The sequence below is a fragment of the Camellia sinensis genome, chromosome 8, assembly GCF_055761805.1.
Source record: "Camellia sinensis isolate YWXY chromosome 8, ASM5576180v1, whole genome shotgun sequence".
In the NCBI taxonomy this organism is placed as follows: domain Eukaryota; kingdom Viridiplantae; phylum Streptophyta; class Magnoliopsida; order Ericales; family Theaceae; genus Camellia; species Camellia sinensis.
In genome coordinates this window covers 132,555,403-132,575,212 of record NC_138968.1, presented here as the reverse complement: position 1 = coordinate 132,575,212, position 19,810 = coordinate 132,555,403, and the positions used below count along the sequence as shown (strand labels likewise).

The 19,810-nt window shown below is 41.2% G+C and overlaps 1 long non-coding RNA gene and 2 pseudogenes across 3 annotated transcripts in view; 2 read left to right on the top strand and 1 right to left on the bottom strand.

Annotated features, from left to right (window-relative positions):
* The window catches only part of LOC145797124 (zinc finger BED domain-containing protein RICESLEEPER 2-like), a 159,720-nt pseudogene that overhangs the window by 7,936 nt on the left and 131,974 nt on the right, over nucleotides 1–19,810 (top strand). Inside the window, exons 3-5 of the transcript XR_014338229.1 lie at nucleotides 274–282; nucleotides 1,116–1,354; nucleotides 2,809–4,176. The product of XR_014338229.1 is annotated as a zinc finger BED domain-containing protein RICESLEEPER 2-like (transcript). The remainder of the gene's footprint in view (nucleotides 1–273; nucleotides 283–1,115; nucleotides 1,355–2,808; nucleotides 4,177–19,810) is intronic.
* LOC114265569 (uncharacterized) lies at nucleotides 15,384–16,906 on the top strand. The gene is made up of 3 exons (XR_003630416.2): nucleotides 15,384–15,920; nucleotides 16,122–16,498; nucleotides 16,634–16,906. It is a non-coding gene; the product is annotated as an uncharacterized LOC114265569 (long non-coding RNA).
* Nucleotides 17,135–18,961, bottom strand: LOC114265570 (rust resistance kinase Lr10 pseudogene; annotated as a pseudogene). The gene is made up of 3 exons (XR_014338230.1): nucleotides 18,936–18,961; nucleotides 18,614–18,643; nucleotides 17,135–18,434 (listed from the first exon to the last, which is right to left on the bottom strand). The product of XR_014338230.1 is annotated as a rust resistance kinase Lr10 pseudogene (transcript).

The window sequence follows — 19,810 nt, the reverse complement described above, 5'->3', positions numbered from 1 at the left end:
TGTGTGTTGAGAGTACGAGACTCTCATTTTGCTGTGACTCTGTATGTAAACCAAGGGCCGTATGTGTGTGGGTTTGAATAACCGTTTTGTGTAACCAGGCTTAAGCCTTGGAAACTTGTAAGCCCCTTGGGGGGTATTTATTTGTTTATTTACTTGTCGTTGAATTAATGTATTGTTGCATGAAGAACTATTGTATCATGTAATGTAAGTTTGAAGATTTATATTCAGTTTTCCTTGAAAGAATCATGATTGTTGTATTATCATTTGGGCTAGAAATTTGGGGCGTTACAAATAAGCTAAACAAATCTCTTCTGGTCCAGGGTCATCCCTTGCTGCCATTCCTTGACTGATTCGCTCCATATCTGGATCCACTCCTCCATTAATTTGAGGTTCTCTTTCATAATTCCCACTGACTCAAAGGTTAACACAATATCTCTGCCACCACCATCTCTAATCTGGACATCTCTCATTCCTCTATTCTTTAATTCCTCTTTAAACTCTATCGCAAGGTGTTGAGGTTTTAATCGAACAATCACACTGTCATAAAGCCAGCCATTACCTTCCTCGAAAGCATGTATATTTATGTTCGCAGTTGATGCTAGCCCTTGTCCTCTCAATGCTTGGGCATAAGACTTTCCCCTTTGTATCATATTTGGGGTTCTGCTAGTTTTGACAATAGCCCTTCTTCCAACTGATGCGATTAGTGGTCTCTGATTTTCCTCATTTCCTTGAACAAAATCTGCTCTTTTTACTTTCAAAGCTCTGTTGTCACACCAGATTCCATGAGCTTTTTAGACCGCCATATTCCCTGCCACTGGACACGCATATCGTACAAAGGCAAACCTTGATCTAGTCAACTTTCTTCTTTTATTCGGAATGAACACATCCTTTACAATCCCATAGTTGGTAAATACTTTATACAGCCCTTTTGGATCCATAGATTTTGGTAGGTTATCCACAAAGATTGTATGTATCTCATTATCTGGGGCTGAATTTCTGCCTCCTTTACCACCATGCTTGCACAGAATCGGCCTCCACCCTCTATCCTCCATTCTTGAAATCTTTGACAATGATACAATTGAATATACATTGACCACCATTAATGTTGGACATAGTAGCTTCGATAATAAGCGCAGTCGATTCGATCTTGTTCGCATGATTATTTTGCATAGTTATCCTTTGTCTATGGTTGAGCATGTTGGATTCTAACTATTTGTTAGAAATCTTCAGCCTTTATTTGAGTTAGTGACATTTAATAGGGTCGAGGCCAACTGTATTAAAATTTATCATAAAAAGAAACAGAAGGTGTATGAGGTGCTACATAAGTTACCTAGTAAAATCTTCATTACTGCTAGGGGTGTAACTCAGGCGGGCTCAACCCGAGCAACTCGTGCCCAGCCTGAGTTTTTTTAGGGCTTGGGCAACAATATCTTATAATCTGGATTGGCCTGGGCAGATTTTTGATGCCTGAATTGTAATTCGGGCTGAGCCTGGGTAGAATCTATGGATAACTCGAGCAACCTAAACCCGAATTGCATTTAATATATTATATAAATTATATAATATATGTATAAATTAAATAGGTGGCCCTTAATTTTTTTTTTGTTTTTTTTGATTGGTCTTTGGCCCTTGGATTAGAATCTTTTATTTGGACCATTAGATTAAAACTAAAAACAAAACCCTAACTTATCTATTCTTTTCATCCCTTTCTGTCTTAGGCTCTCATTTCATTTCTTCATCAGAGTTATTTCTTCATTAAAGTTGAAGAACGGCGGAGATACAAGGTCCACGAACACAAAGTGCAGCAACCACCAACAATGACGCCACACAAAACTGGTAGATCCCTCTCTGTGTTTGTATTTGTGCTTTAATTTGTCTATTTTTGGTCACTCGTCGTTCGATTACCACTCAAAACTGGTGGATCTATGAGTTTAAAATTTTCTCTTAATAAATTTGCAAAATATGTTTATGTTAGTGAAATTTTGTGTATATATTTGTCTGGGTTATCTTCTTCCAGCGATCTTGGTCTTGCAATCTGAGACACTTGAGCTGAGCCACATCCATTCCTCTTTGTGGTTGTTTGTTTCTTCTTCTTTGGGATTGACTCGTTGGATTTCGACTTTCTTCTTCCACTCTGTTTCGTGTTCTTGGGTCTAGACAAATATAGAAAAATGGGTTTGATTATGGAGAGATAGAGAGAGAGAGAGAGAGAGAGAGAGAGAGAGAGAAAGAGTGTGTGTGTGTGTGTGTTTATATTGAGAACCAACAGGAAATACCAGCCATGGGCTATGCTTGTGCTTTGCTTGTGTTTGATTCCAAGTTGATATATATATATATATATTATTCAGTAAATTTTTGTTTTTGGTTTTGTGTTTCTTTAGTTATGTTATGCATATGATTGGATAAAGACGATGATTAGCAGCTTCTGATTTATTTGGTGGCCATATTTATTTATTTGTTTGTAATGCATTGATCTCAGATTTTCTTGAAAAAATGCAAAAAGAAAGAGGCATATTATTATTTTTTGTTAGTGGGTTTGTTTGAGGTCATTTTCCTTTCAATAAAGTTACTTGTGCTTTTTAACTTTGGGATTTTTGTGGTAAGCATTGTTTGTTGCCTTGTGAAATTTAGGCAATTTGAGCTAACCCGAGTTCAAATTATGAAGCTTGATCCGGGCTTGGGTAGCCACGCTTGGGTTGATGGTTGGGCTTGGGCGAGCTTGGGCACTACCAATCACAATTCGGGCTGGGCCAAGGCAAATCTCCAACCCGCTCGAACCCGCCCGAGTTGCACCCCTAATTACTGCTGATATATGGGCTACTATGGAAGATGTTGATTACTTATCTTTGACAGCACACTTTATTGATGATGATTGGCAATTAAAGAAGAAAGTTCTGAATTTTATAATGGTTGACCCTTCTCATACAGAAGACATGCTTTCAGAAGTTATCATGACAAGTCTAATGGATTGGGATATTGATCAAAAATTATTTTAAATGACATTTGACAGTAGTTCTACCAACGACAATATCGTCTGTAGAATTAGAGACCGACTCTCCTAGAACAGGTTTCTTTTGTGTAATGGTCAATTATTTGATGTACGCTATGCAGCAAATATTATTAAATTGATGGTTCAATATGCCTTGGAAGCACCGTTGGAGGTAACCCATAAGATTCGAGAAAGCGTTAAGTATGTTAGAAGTTCACAATCAACACAGGATAAGTTCAATGGGATGGTTCATCTTGTGAGCATTGATAGTTAGAAGTGCTTGTGTGTTGATAATTCAACACGATGGAACTCAACATATTTCTTGGTTAAAGCTGCTTTAGTGTATAAAGATGTGTTTTCTCTTCTGCAAGAACATGATCCCATTTACACATTGTGTCCATCTGATATAGAGTGGAGCAGAGCAAGTGCCATTACCGGCTATTTGAAGCTCTTTGTTAAGGTTTCTAATGTTTTCACAGGGACCAAGTATCCCACAGCAAATATATATTTTCACGAGATTTGTGATGTGCATTTGCAGTTGATTGAATGGTCCCAGAACTCGGATACTTATCTTAGTTCTCTAGCCTTGAAGATGAAAAGCAAATTTGATGAATATTGGAAGAAGTGCAGCTTGGCTTTGGCAGTTGCAGCAATATTAGATCCTCGGTTCAAGATGAAGTTGGTAGAGTATTATTATCCTCAAATTTATGGCACGAGTGCTTCTGATTGTATTGATATTGTTTCTAATTGTATGAAAACACTTTACAATGGGCATGCCATTTGCTCCCCATTAGATTCTCATGGTCAAGGCTTGTCTTGTCAAGTAGGCGGTGATGGTGGGGGTGGTAATGAATCTAGGGATAGACTGACGGGCTTTGATAGGTTCCTCCATGAAACTTCACAGAGCCAAAACACAAAATCAGATTTGGACAAATACTTGGAGGAACCACTTTTTCCTCGCAATATGGATTTCAACATTTTAAATTGGTGGAAAGTTCACACACCAAGGTATCCCATTCTATCTATGATGGCCCGCAACATTTCAGGAATTCCCATGTCAAAAGTTTCATTGGAGTTTGCATTCAGCACTGGAGATCGAATGCTTGATCATTACCGGAGTTCACTGAGATCAGATACTGTGCAAGCCCTAATGTGTGCACAAGACTGGATGCGGAATGAACCTGAAGGTTAGTTATTTTGTCATTGTGACTATTTTCTACAATTTTATAGGAAAATTACAAAAAAAAAAAAAAAAACCCCCCATAGTTTGATCCTAATGACAAATCAAACCTTGAGGTTTTAATTTGTTCAATTCGATCCCTGAAGTTTTTATTTGATCACAATCTCAACCACATGACTATTTCTATTGAAGGGAAAATGGACATTTTTTGTCATTATACCTAACATTTTATGAAGATAATTATTACAATTTTAACAAAATTAACATTAAGGTTTTGAAACTTTAATATTTCAAAAATAAACCCGGCTACCACCTCCTACTGTTGGGCACCACCACTCATCACTAGTAATCGGTTACCGGCGACAGCCCACTCTGCAACTTTTTATCTCCAACATTGCTACTGTGTGAGTGATTTTCTGATCACACTGCCTAACTCAGTATTTAGCTGGAGAACACTGCCAGAATATATGACACTTGGCTAGAAAGAGAAAATTCCGGTGGTGGTTCATCCACCCGGGGGCACTCCGACGATCAAGTCAGTATATCTCTCAAAGATAATCAATATTGTTAAACTCACTATTCAAAATATAAATTGCGTACCTTGGACCCATGGGGGTGCCTTTCTTTTATAGACAACACAATTCTAGTCCCAATAGGAGCCTAGCTCTAATGAACTTAGGATTACTGCTAATCTTGGACTCCCAGTACGATTGGGATAAACTTTCTAAGAGTCTTATTTTTTCCTAACTGAAGTCTTCTCTCATTCTAGGACTCTTGTCCCTTATCTGCTTATCTCGGATTCCGATATCTTTAGAGATAACCTCGGCCTCGCTGAGATAACCTCGGCGTCATGACCAGGACATGTGGCACCTCGGCTGACACGTCGGGTCACCTTAGCCACGTGTTGGTACTCAGAAAATATATCCCTACAACTACCCCTTAGGTTCTATTACCTCGGCATTCTGAGGTGATGGAACCTATATATTGGTACTTCCTTTCAGTACGTCGGTTTACAGTATCTCTGCCGAGATCATTATGTTGACCGACATGTCTTCGTTAAAGAACAAGAATTTCAAGAACCCTTTCACGCGTATGAGCTGTCATACATAATAATTCAACTATTTACGACACTCGTCTTTCCTATATTGGATCGTACCTGTGACGCGCCTGAAAACCGCCTTGCGCTTGCGTGTGTCGTCTAACAAAACCGTTCTCCTAGTCGCATTGATGGCCTTTTTGCCGCCGTTTCCAATTTTTAACAAAATTTGTTTCCGTTTTTTGCCTTTTCACTTTTCATTGTCTCTGTTGCTCTCTCTCTTTCTGGCTTTTCTCTCCAAATCCTCCATTGTTCAAGCTCTCCTTGCTCTGCAACTCGTTCTGTTCATCCCTTCCGGCGGGTTTTTCACTGTTTCAGCGATCCTCACACCGGCTTCATTTTTTTTCTGGTAAGCCACTATTCCTTCTTATTTCAGTTTCTTGATTTCTTTTTGAACTTGTCGCTATTACTGCTTTGCTTAAACATTCGATCTGTGAATCATATATCTGAGTGCTTCTATTTCATGACCTTGCCCTTTGCCCATGTCCTAAATACACGCACTGTTCACAATATTTTTTGCACTTTGGCCACTGTTCTTGCCTTTATGCCCTTTCACACACTTTGTCACAGTGTTCTTGGTAGTTCCCCCTTGTTCTTGATTTTGAAACGCGCTTTTGTTTTCTGTTTTTCTGTGTCTTTTCCAGATTCGTGCCTTTGATCTTTGCTTCCATAGATCTAGGTTTGGGATTTATTTGTAGAACTCAAGACAGTCTTCTTAGGGAAAATTGAAACGATTCCCCATAGATTTTAAGCTTTAGCCGAGGTCCCTAAAACCCTTTAAAACCCCTTTCTTTCTGAAATCCAACTCTTCTAATTCAGGCCGACATTATGGGTATGTGGAAGCATAGGGTAAATACCCTCGCCAAATTAGATCACTTTAGGACAGAGTTTGAAATCCCTGCCGATGTCCATCTAAGGCTGGCTGGAGAGGACATTTCTATTATGCCCACAGCTGATTCAATGCCTCTTCCTGTCGTAGCCTTCATCAAGTGTGGACTTCGGCTCCTACTCAACATTCTTTTTCGCGAGATTATCCATTGTTGCAAGTTAAACCCAATGCAACTCGCCATCAACTCCTACCAAGTTATTAATGGCATCATAGCCTTAGCAAAACAAGAGAACGTTAGGGTCACTTTAGCCGATATCCAGTATTATTATACCATGTGTGGCCTAAAAAAGGACACGGGCTATGTTTACTACCTCAAGTTGAGGTCAACGGAGTACAAAATCGTTGCCAACCTCCCAGACTCCAACAAGGGAGCTGGAGATGATTATTTTATTACTTTGGGGAACTGGGAATTTGCTCCAAATGAGGACCTCCACCTCTACCCTTTTCCCCGGACAGTTTTCGTAGAGGGCAATGGTAAGATCCCTGTATTTCACATTTACTTGCTTTCAAAATCTTTAATACTTCAAATATGCTGATGTTTGTTTTTCCTTGCAGCTCTTCCAAAACCAGGAAAAGACTTCCGCAAGTCTTTTTACCCAAGTTCGGGTTTAAAGAAACTACTGGACCTTCCTGTTCATAAGCGAAGGCCCCCACTAGTACTGAATTTCATCCCGACGTACAGATCAGCTCTTCCCGACGTTTCTAAGAGAAAAAAGAAGAAGAGCTTATCTCCTCCCTCTGCCACAACTCCTTCAGTTGCTACCTCATCTCGGCCAGATCAAGGATCAACTTCTGATCCAGCAGAACAGCCGTCTACTTCAGCTCCATACCTGATCCCCCCATCTCAACGAAAACGTCGTCGACGACTTGTTCTTGCTTCTGAGATGGGCTGCCCAAAACCGGTTGCTAAAGATCTCTTAGCCAGTATTCCCTCTGACGTTGACGCTCAGCCAACACAAACCCAGCCTCCTCCAAAGCCAAAATGAATCAAAAAGGCTCAGCCGAAGGCAAAGGTGCCTCAGATCGATTTTGAGGATACCTTGCCAACTGCCAAACTGGCTCCGAGTGAGAAAACTGCCTCTCTCTCTGCGACGTGGTCCGCTGAAACGCTTCCATCTGAATCTACCAAGTCCAAAAAGCCGAGGTCATCTTCTGCAACGACCTCGGGGTCTAAAAAGGCGGACGCCCCCTGGGCCCCCGAAATTACTCTGGAAGATGAGCCTGTTATGGCTAGTGACAGTGCCGATGATATCAATGTTGGCGCTGCCCTTAGTACTGCTCTGCTTCTTATAGGCGATCTGGAGCGAAACGCCAAGTTCAGCGAGTACGAGAACTACGCTCTGATGCTTCAGCGCTCTGTTCAGGTAAGTGTTTTTGCTTGGTACTTTTTCTTTCTTTCTCTTCATTTCATACTTAGAATATTTTCTAATACTTTTGTTTTCTTTTAGGCTATCCAGCATGCCCACTCTTTCTCAATGCAATCTTTTGAGAACCGTGAGAAGCTAGCCGAAAAAAAGAGGGAGGTCTCCAGCCTTCAAAAAACTAATAAAAACTTGCAATCCAAGATGAAGACCCTGGAGGATCAGGCCGAGGTCGCTATTAAAGCAAAAGACGAAGCTGAGGAGAAGGTTGGTGCTGCTGAGGCGATAAACAAAGTCCTTCAAGCCCAGCTGAAGGAGGCCGAGGATAAAGTGGCCCAGGCCCCAAAAGAGCTTCAAGACACCTTGGCCACCAAAGTGGCCGAAATCAAGGACGCCGACGAGAAGGCGTATGCCCAGGGCATGGCCGATGTCACGGAGGCCTATGAAAAGCAAGTCAAACAAGCATGCAACAAGGGTTTCTCCCTTGGTTGGATGACTTTGCTGAAGAAACTTGATATCCCTGAGGACTCATTCTTGAGGAATGCTGATACCATTCCCCTGCCATTCCCTCCAACTCCACCTCCCAGTCAATCTGACAATCAATCTGATTCTGAGGATGAGGCCGAGGAGGAAGTTTTGGTGAGGAAATCAAAGGAGACTACTGGGACCAAGTCCCCTTCTCTGAATGAGCAAGTCCTGGACTTGACTCAAGATGAGGAGGGTGAAGAGGTCCCAAAAGATGCTGCGGTTGAGAAGACATCGGCCGTCGTTCCCCTTGCCGACAAGAGCCTAGATGAAACTCTTGCAGAAATTGACGCCGAGCTCGTGGCGGATAAGGCTGCTGAGATGTCTTCCCAACAATCGTCTGAACTTCAAACTCAACCGACTGCTACTGCTGAGGAGTCTTAGCCTTATGTTTTTCCCTTCTTTTCCTGTAATTTGTTTTTCTTTTTTGAAGTACTGTAAACTTCTCCATATTGCCGATGTGTTTTTAATACAACAACTCTTTTGCTTTTGAATGCTTGCATGCTTTCTTTGTATGCCTCCATACTTGGAATATTATTGCATATCTTTAATATATACTTCAATCCTCGTGCAATCTTCTCGGGGTGACACACCTCGGTTATACAAACTGATGTTTTATCTCGGCAAGTACCCAAGTACTTTTCTTGGCATAACCTTGGTTTCATCTTGTAAATTTTTTCATAAAATTTCAACAAGTGTTTAACCTTGGCTTAACTTTAACTTGTAAATTGTCCACAAATTTCAACAAGTGTTTAAGCAATGATTTCAATTTAACTTCAACTTGTAAATTGTCCACAAATTTCAACAAGTGTTAAACAATGATTTCGGTTTAACTTCGACTTGTAAATTGTCCACAAATTTCAACAAGTGTTAAACAATGATTTCGGTTTAATTTCGACTTGTAAATTGTCCACAAATTTCAACAAGTGTTAAACAATGATTTCGGTTTAACTTCGACTTGTAAATTGTCCACAAATTTCAACAAATTTCAACAAGTGTTAAACAATGATTTCGGTTTAACTTCAACTTGTAAATTGTCCACAAATTTCAACAAGCATTAAACAATGATTTCGCCTCTCTCTGCCCCTTCATGTGAACCTAAGTTCTACTTGGGTTCTCATTATACATGTATTCTAGAGACAATGTCAAGTATCTTGAAAAGAAAGCCAAGTTGAATCTTTATTTATTTACTTCGGCAAATGACAAAAGAACAAAGGAATTCTAATTATAGAAAAATTTCAAATTACAAGTGTTCCAAGGCCTTGGCAACTCTTTGCCCTCATTATCTTCAAGCCGATAAGCCCCATTACCCAGTACCGAGATTATTCTGTAGGGTCCTTCCCAATTTGGGCCAAGCTTCCCCTTTCTGGGATCCTTTTTGTTGCCGACGACTTTTCTCAAGACCAGGTCGCTGACTTGGAATTCCCTTGGGTTAACCCTTTTGTTATAAGCTCTGGCAAGCTGTTGCTGGTACGCTGCGAGCTGAATCGCAGCTTTCTCCCTTCGTTCTTCTAGAAGATCCAGATCCCGGGCTAAGAGTACATCATTAGTTCTGTTCTCTACTCCCTGGGTTCTGATTCCTGGGATGCTGACCTCCAGTGGAATAACTGCTTTTGTGCTATAAGCACATTAGGCAGCTCGTCCACCCACTTTCCTTTTGCTGCCTGCAGCCTCTTTTTTATCCCGTCCAGAATTACTTTGTTGGATGCTTCTGCTTGTCCATTGCTTTGGGAAAAGCTTGGTGTTGAAAAGTAGTTCTTGATCTTGAATTTTGCATAGAAGCTCTTAATTAGCTTACTGTCAAATTGTGTTCCATTGTCTGCAACTATTGCTCTTGGAATCCCAAATCTGGTGATGATATTTTTCCAAATGAATTTCTTTACATCCACATCTTGGATTTTGGCAAGGGGTTCAACTTCTATCCACTTAGTGAAGTAATCAGTTGCCACCGGCAAGTACTTCCTTTGCCCAGTTGCTTGGGGTAGTTGCCCAATGAGATCCATGCCCCATTGGGCAAATGGCCAAGGATTGGATACAGGGTTTAGGTCTGCTGCTGGTTGGTGTATCAGTGGTGCGAATCTCTGTCACTTTTCACATTTCTTCACATATGTTTCTGCGTCCTTCTGCATGTAAGGCCACCAATACCCCTGGGTAATGGCCCTATGGGCGAGTGATCTACCCCCAGCGTGGCTTCCACAAATTCCTTCATGAATTTCATATAAAAAATCTTTCACTTATAAAGGATGTACATACCTCAAAAGGGGTCTAGTGAAGGATCTTCTGTAGAGGTGTCCCTCTGCTGTTAGACTAAATCTTGTCGACTTCAATCTGATCTTGTGTGCCTCCTTGTGGTCGTCTGGCAGCTTTCCTTCTTTCAGGAATGTAATAATTGCATCCATCCATCTTGGTCCCATGTCTACACACATTGCTTCGCGCTCTGTGGTCAGTGGTTCAATGCTTGGGCCCGACAAGTAATCAACCATTATGGTCCTTACTTTTCCAGGTTGTACCGCACTAGCTAGGTTGGCCAACGCATCGGCGTGGATGTTATCATCTTGGCTTACCTGAAGTAGTCGGCTGTTCTGAAACAAGGCTGACAACCTGATGGCCTCCTTTACGTAGGCCGACATTCGTTCATCTCGGGCTGCAAACTCGTCTGTTGTCTGGTTAACTATCAGTTGTGAGTCACAAAAACTATTACCTTATCTGCTTACACTGCTGCTGCCAGCTTCAGCCCTGCAATGAGTGCTTCGTATTCTACTTCGTTGTTTGAGGCTTTGAACCCCAAACGAATGGACTGTTCCACTATCTGTCCATCTGGAGATATCAGCACTACTCCTGCCCCCCGCTCCCTATTGGTTTGAACTCTCATCAACGAACAGTCGAAAGGAGTCGCCGATGTAAATGCTGCAGGGTCTGAGTTTTTCCTCCTTTCTTTGTTCTTTCGCCTTTGGCTGAGCTTCTCCTTGCTTGTTTGGACATCGTTCACCCTGGCTCAACGGAGCCCGATGTTCGATGGATTCTGGCGTGAACTCGGCCACGAAGTCGGCCAGAACCTGGCCTTTGATTGCTGTCCTTGGCCTGTACTCCAGGTCATACTGGCCTAGGGTGACTGCCCACCTGGCTATTCTTCCTGTCAGGTCTCCTTGTTGTAGTAAGAACTTTAAGGGGTGTTCTGTTAGCACCATAATTTTATGGGCCTGGAAGTAATGGTTCAACTTCTTTGAAGCCATTACCAAAGCCAGTGCCAATTTTTCTAAGGGTAGATACCTCGTTTCTGCATCGGCCAGGGTTTTGCTTACATAGTAAACAGCCTTTTGTTCCCCTTTGACTTCTCTGACTACTACTGCGCTTATCGCATGCTTTGAAATGGCTAAGTATAAAAATAGCTCCTCTCTAGGTTCTGGATTTGAAAGGATTGGAACTGTGGTCAGATACTTCTTTAGGTCAGCCAAGGCGGCCTCGCATTCTTCGGTCCACAAGAAGTCTGTGGCTTTCTTCACTAAGTTGAAGAAAGGTCTGCACTTGTCTGAGCTTCTGCTGATGAATCTATTCAGGGCTGCGGCCCTTCCAATTAGCATCTTCACCTGTTTTGCCGATGCCGGGCTCTTCAGTTATAGGATGGCCTTGATCTGATCTGGGCTAGCCTCAATGCCCCTTCTGGTCACCAGGTATCCCAAAAACTAACCAGATCCGACTCTAAATGCACACTTCGAGGCATTGAGTCGAAGCCGATATGTCTTAAGGATTTCAAATACTTCTTTGAGGTCGGCCAGATGTCCTTCGGGTTCCTTGGTCTTCACGACCATGTCGTCGATGTAGACTTCTACCGTTCTACCAATTAGATGTTTGAACATCTTGGTTACCAACCTTTGGTAAGTCGCTCTTGAGTTTTTTAACCCGAAAGGCATCACTTTGTAGCAGTACAGTCCTTTAGGGGTGATAAACGCAGTCTTTTCTTCATTTGGGGGGTACATGACTATCTGATGGTACCCCTTGTATGCATCTAAGAAGCTTATCCTCCCATGCCCCGAAGTGGCGTCTACCAGCTAGTCAATCTTGGGTAGAGAAAAGCTATCTTTGGAACAGGCTTTGTTTAAACTGGTAAAGTCTATACAGACCCTCCATTTACCGTTCTTTTTCTTTACCACTACTGTATTCGATAGCCATGTCGGGTAATTTACCTCTCGAATGGCCCTGTCCTCGAGAAGTCTGTCTACTTCTTCTTCCACTGCTTCGACGTGTACCATCGTCGGTCTTCTTGCTCGTTGAATTATAGGTTTGGCTGACCTGTCAACGTTCAGCTTATGGCAAGTAACCTCAGGGTCAATGCCTGACATTTCGTAAGGCGTCCACGCGAACACCTCAATGTTTGCTCTAAAAAAAGCTTCCAATTCTTTTTCTTCTTCTTCAGCTAAGCCCGAGCCGAGAAGAAAGAAGCGTTCTTCATCCCCTTCCTGGACGAGGATTTTCTTCAGTGCTTCTTCACTCTTCTCGGATGGCTCCTTGCCGACATCTTCTAGGACCTCCACGTCCTCGTCTTCGATCTCTGCTTTTTCTGGTTCTCGAATGCTGCAGGTGGATTTCATTGCTGCCATGGAGCAATTTTTTGTCTGCAGCTGATCTCCTCTGACCTCTTCAATCCCATGCTCTGTTAGGAACCGCAATAGTTGATGCAGTGTTGAGGGAACAGCCCCCATTGCAAGCAACCATGGCCTTCCCAAGATAATGTTGTAACGGGAGGATGTGTCGATTACGGTGAACTCTATTGTTACCTTCCTAGTGCCCGCCTGCACCTCCAAGCTGGTTGTTCCCAGTGGCCATGTCGGCGTTCCATTGAACCCGACCATTGGGCTATTGGATTGCTCCATATCGTCTGGGTGAAGGCCGAGCTCCTTGTAACATCGAACGTACATGATGTCGCAAGAGCTGCCTTGGTCAATCAGGATGCGTTTTACTTGGCATTCCCCAACCTGGAGGGATACTACCAAGGCATCATTATGCGGATGCTGTACCATTTCAAGGTCGGCTTCTGGAAAGGACACTAATGGTCCTTGGTGCTCCTCTGCCCGATGTCTCTTCTCCCCGACTTGGTAGACATATTGCAGGTGCTTCACCTTCTGGGTCTCTCCCCTAATTTCGTTCTCGTTGACCTTCGAGTGAATCACATTGACTACCCGAGGTCCTCCTGCCTGAGGTTGTGGTGCTGGGGGAGGCGGAGTTGCTGGCGCCTGAGGCAATCTTGCCTGTTCTTCCCTTGTCCTGGCCTCATCGATGAGGTCTCTCAGATGGCCTTGCTTCACTAGTTCTTCTAAGTGTGTTTTCAGGGCTCTACAACCCTGAGTCGTGTGCCCATCTTCATTGTGGTAAACACAATGCCTGCCAACATTCCTTCCCATAAACTCTCCTGGTGCCTTCGCTGGTGTTCTGAAATAGGGTTGGTTCTGAATCCGGTCCAGGACTTTGGGAATCGGGATTCGGAACACAGTTGTTACTGCCTGTGTGGCTCTCAGAAGTATGCCAGAGTCGTTTCCTTTCTCTTGCTTTATCTCCTTAGTCCTCGACGTGTCTTCCTCGGCTCTGGCATACTTCTCGATTCTCGCCATGAGCTCTTCCATACTTTTTGGCAATGTCTTTGCCAAAGACTTTCGTAGTGGACAGTTGTCTTTTAGGCCGTTCTTGAAGGATACGACCGCCACCTCTTGATTGCATTCGGGTATTCGGTTGAACACCTCATAGTATCTTTTTGCATAGGCCCTAAGGCCTTTATCCTTGCTGATCTTCAGGGCCATCAATGCGTCCACCCTTAATGGCTGCAGCTTGTTTGTCATGAACCTGGCCACAAACATCTCGGCCAGGCCTTTCTAAGTCTTCACGCTTCCTTTTGGTAATTTGTAGAACCAATCTGATGCAATCTCCCCGAAAGATGAGGGGAACACTTTGCAGAGCAACGGCTCGTTCCCACTATACAATGCCATTGAGTTCAAATATAATCCAACGTGAAAGTTGGGGTCTGACTTACCATTGTATATTTGAAACCTCGGCATACTGAATCTTTTCGGCGCCTCAAACCTGTCTAATTCTACCGAGAATGGTGTCCTCGGCTTATCTGGGGAGGTTACCTCGGCGTCGGTATTCTGTTGCTTCCTCTTGAGGTAATCTCTTAAGTCCTCCTTCGTCCGCCCAAGAGCTCAGCTATCTCCTACTTTCAGTCTTTTTGGTGCAGTACTTTCAGCTTCGTGGTGAGTCCTTTTCGACCCTTCTCTATGAGTTGTGTCGAAGCACAGTGCCTGCCCCTAAACATGCCGATGTTCTTTGGGGTCTGCCTCCTTTGTGCGATGCGTCCTCCGTGATTTTTCTCTTCTTGACTCTCTTCGTCTAACTTCCTTAGAAGGTTGGTGAGAGTATCTTTCGCTCCCGTTGTACTGAGGGGCTACGGGGATTGTTTTCTGCCCTCCCTTCTGGGCATTGGCCACTAGAATCGGCGTGTCCTGCAGCGGGAACGGTAGTTGCATGACGTTATTTTGCATCATGAAATTGACGACTGACTGTAGGTCTTCCAATTTGTTTGCCATCTCTTTTACCTCTTCGTCCCTCCGTAGGCACCTATCCTTCCATACCTGGAGGTTGTCCTCGTTGTAATATCCACTTCGATCTGGTTTCTTTGGTGCGTCGCCAGTCTGGCCGACGTCTTTCACTCCGTGATTCTGGTCACAAGTTTCTGCGTTGCATTCGTCTCCTGTGATATCAAGGTCAATAGGTCTCCCACTCCCAGCAGGAGTGTCGTCCCCAATCTTTTCCTTTTGTCTGTTACTGGTCATCTATTCTCCTTTCTTTCCAACAGACGGCGCCAAATTGTGTGAGTGATTTTCTGATCATACTGTCCAACTCAGTATTCAGCTGGAGAACACTGGTAGAATAGATGACACCTGGCTAACCTGCAACAGAAAGAGAAGATTCCGACGGTGGTTCGTCCACCCGGGGGCACTCCGACGATCAAGTCAGTATATCTCTAAAAAATAATCAATAGTGTGAAACTCACTATTCAGAATATAAATTACGTACCTTGGACCCATGGGGGTGTCTTTCTTTTATAGGCAACACAATCCTAGTCCCAATAGGAGCCTAATTCTAATGAACTTAGGATTACTGTACCTTGGATCCATGGGGGTGCCTTTCTTTTATAGGCAACACAATCCTAGTCCCAATAGGAACCTAACTCTAATGAACTTAGATTACTGCTAATCTTAGACTTCCAGTAAGATTGGGATAAACTCTCTAAGAGCCTTATCATTTTCTAACTGAAGTTTTCTCTCATTCTAGGACTCTTGTCCCCAACAATTGACTTGCTAGAAAAAAAAATACACAACTGACCGAACCAATGAGTCTTTCAAGCAGATTGTTGATAAGATGAAGATGGCAATGTCATATGTCCACATATATGTATAAGCGATGTTTGTGGAATTGGAAACCTAACTGGTAAAGCAATATCATATGTCCATTAATATATATATATATATATATACTCCAGAATGTGTAATTGGAAACCCAATTGTTAATTTTGGGATGAATTAAGGCAGAGGAGAGGGTCCATCGTTGAAAATGAGAAAGTATTTGTATGAGGGGTATTCCAATTCACACATCATCCAGCCCTCCACCGCCCCTACCTCCCTTAGATCCACCTCCATCCAGCCCCACTGCGCCATCACTATCGTCCTCCATCACCCCATTCCCCAAATCCATATTTTCCAGCGAAACCTCCTCTCCCTAGACCCATCATTTTTGGCGACCCCCTTGCCCTTTGTAGATCCATCTTCTCCAGCAGAGAGAGAAGCAGATGGAAAGCAAAAAGGGCATATTCATATGTGACAAGGTGTATGGTAAGTTTTATGATGTGTGGTTTTGGTGTTATTGGTATGGTTTTGTGGTTCTACTCTATTATCTTTACTCATTTTCTCTCGTTTCATTTTTATTCTTCTCTTACATTTTTTTCTACTTACTTTTTGTAATCATTTTAATCTCAAGCCTTGATGTAGAGTTTTTTCTTTTGTTTTGTTTTGTTTTGTTTTGTTTTTCTTCAGATCTGTTCCCGACCTTTATTTCCGGAGCTAGTTTAGGGTTTTGAGCAAATATTGTATTTTTTTTTTCATGGAACTACAGGCTTTGGATTTGTAGGTTGCTTATTTATATAGATATTTATTACTATTTGTTCCTGGGTTCACGCTTGGATCATTGTCTGTGTATTTGTGGTACACAATAGATACATACGTAATAATACTAATGCTTTGTATGACTGGACATTGCTGCTTGCAACCTAAAACAAATAGATGTGAAAACTTGGCAAAGGTAAATGGCTACAAGAGCCACAGATTTACGTGAGGCCCTGTTGCTACAAGCATCTGTCCTGGGGCCATTGGCACATACATAATTTTCCGAAAACTTGTCATTGGCATAATTTGTAAGAAATCCTCTTTATGCTTATTATTTTTTTAGTCATAGGCCTGAAATTGTAGGTTGTATATGCTTCCTTTCACACCTGTGTGAAAGCTGTAGTGTTTGATGGAATTCTTTTTCGAACTTTGGTTGTAATTAGCTCAAGAGGGCTAAGGGAAGAAGTAACAAGAGGGGAGGTAGCCAAGGGTGCTGTAAGGGTAGAGGAGCTGCCAAGAGGTATGATAGAGAGAGATGTAAAAGATATCATTGAGCAGAAAGTCCATGGGACTTGGAGCTTATGGATTCAATTATCCTTGAGCAGGGGTCTTGGATATTGATGTTGGATTATCGATGTTTTTGATCTCACCATTGTATTCTCAATTGGTCTCGGTGTGTGCTGAATCACATCAAATATTTGTGTTTCTCTTGTGTGCGCGTGCATGTGTATTTATTTTAAGCATTCTTCCACTAGCACATGGAACTTGTCTTCTCAAGAAATAGTGTCAAACCAATAATTTATTATTATTTGAGGATGTGATATTTTTTCCCCCTTTAATACAGTACATGCATAATACTGCAAGGGCATGTTTGATTAGGTGGATTAGAGTATGGGATTGAGATTATTAATTCGTGGACCTAATTATCCTATGTTTGTTTTAATATTTTGGTTTAGGATTATTAATCCAATGGATAATTAATCCAACAAATTTGTAGGATTATTAGTAATGGGATAGGGGTGAGATTATTAATCCAATGGAAATTAATCCAATTGGATAGTGAATACCACACTAATTTAATAGGATTATTAATACTTCACTATTAATCTTGTGAATCAAACATGACCCAAGAGTACAACATTTATCATTCCAAATTATTGGAGTTAGGAAAGGGGTTCATTCAGTTATCTTCAGTTGGCATCTCTTGAGGAGTTAGGAAAGGCTTTGGAGGCATTTGCACAAGTTCAATATTTCCTTCAAGCATTTCTACAACTTTATTCATCGCAGGACGATCATCAGGCTTCATTTGTATGCACCATAACGCTGTTATTATCATTTTTCTTATCATCTGCCTTTCTTCCTCTGTGCTCTCTCCCATTTCCACGTCCTTGCCTTCTTTAAATTGGTCATAAACCCAAGAAGGGAAGTAAATTTGGCTTGTATGATCAGCAAATGCATTTAAGTTTCTCCTTCTACCTGCCATTTCCATCAACAACATTCCGAAACTATAAACATCAACTTTGTAGGAAACACGTCCAATGTTTTTGTAGAACAATTCTGGAGCCATGTAGCCCATTGTTCCTCTTGCTGCAGTCACGTACACATTGCTATTATCTGTTGGAAACAATTTCGCAAGCCCAAAGTCGGAAACTTTTGGAGTGAAATTTTCATCTAAAAGAATGTTGTGAGGCTTGATGTCGAAATGTAAAATTTGCATGTCACAACCCCGATGCAAATATTCAATCCCACGGGCCACGCCAAGAGAAATCTCATACATTTGCTTGCAACTCAAGGAGATATTTCCTTCTTGGGAAAAAATATACTTTTCAAGAGACCCATTAGGCATGAAGTCATAGACAAGAGCACGCTTAAATCCGTCAGCACAAAATCCGATTAGTTGTACCACATTGACATGATGAATTCTTCCAATGGTAGCAACTTCATTGATGAAATCTTGGCCATTAGCTTTGCGCTTATTTAATATCTTTATTGCCACAATATGATCACTTCGAAGTTTTCCTTTGTATACACAACCAAAGCCTCCTTCCCCCAACTTGTCCTTGAAACCTTTGGTCATTATCTGAATGTTCCAATAAGAGTACCTAATAGGCATGAGGTTATTCTGACTTTGCAAGAAACCTTCAATGGTATCAAACATTGATAAATGCCTTGTCCGAAACTTATAGATTAAAAATGCGAATAAGCATAGCATCCCACAAAATGTTCTAGCTCCAAGAATAAATCCTGCCCAGGGAGATCAAAACATGAACAAATAAGAAAGGAAAAAAGAAAAAGAAAAAAGACCTTTGTTTTTCTCTACCAATAGAATCGTATGTTGAATTCTTCCAGCTTTTATCATTGGATTTTGGTTCGTATAAGTTCTTAAGATTTTCAAGCTTAACAGTAGAAGGAAGAAATGTTACCTATGATTGTGAGCAAGTAAATGACATCCGCTGAAAGAAAAAATGTACCAAAGATTCAGTGAAGTGACTAAGGCAATTAAAAAAAATAAAAAAAGAAATGAAGAAGCTAGTCAATCTAAGGAAGAATTTATAGGCTTTTAACATTTAATCAGGTGATTGAAGGCCTTTAGACTTGAAAAAATTTTACAAGAAAATTTTAGTTCTCGCGATGATACTACTATTGCACAAAAGACAGGAATTGCAAAATTGGGTTGGAAATGTGAGGTGATCGCAAGATTGTAAATAATGAAATAATTATGGATGAGAAATAAAGAGCGCTTACTGTAAATCAGCTCCAAGGCACCTGCATTTTTTTTTTGACATGTAAATTATGTTAGCAAACTAAAGTCATTAATCTTACAAAAAAAAAAAAAAAAAAAAAAAAACTAAAAACAAAAACAAAAACTGAGGAGATAGTTGAATTTAATGTTTAGCACAACATATCCTAATTTCTCAGTATGTTCATAGTTTCTCTCTCTTTATATCAATTTTAAATTACTTAGCATATGTATAATAGAAAGACTATATGCAATCAAAAATTCATTGAGGACTCCAAACCCTAAAAATGAATCTATGTCATGTGGCAGCCTTACCTTTTTTGGCCTCTAAACATCAGTTTAGGTGCCACTTAAATTACAGAATGAAAAAATAAATAAATAAATGCACAGAAATATGCAAAAAAAGAAAAAATGTACACATAAACTATGTGTGGATCAGATTTAGTTTTGTTGTGGTGGGTTCACACACAGAATTTTCCTGGAAACATTTATTTATGTGCTTTATTTCTCTGTACCTAGTATTCCTCTTACAAAAAATATTGATAAATCTCTCTTTCTTAAAAAATTTTGTTTGAAGAAACCATTACTCATGTTAACTAACAAAGTTTTGGACTAACATCTTTTTTGTATTTGAATTTTGGATTTTCGTAGTAATTAGAAGTGTACAAAGAAACTCAAAAAATTGACCTCTATGCATTGGTTTGGTTTGGTTTTTTTCAATATTTTGGTTCGGTTCTATGTCTTAAAATTGTGGACTCAATAGGATTAGTTTGGTTCTTAGTTTAGACCATGCTTAAATCGACCCACCCAAGACTCAAACCTATTATAAAATTATATTTATGCTAAGTTGCTTTCATATAATTAGCATGAAGCACTACTA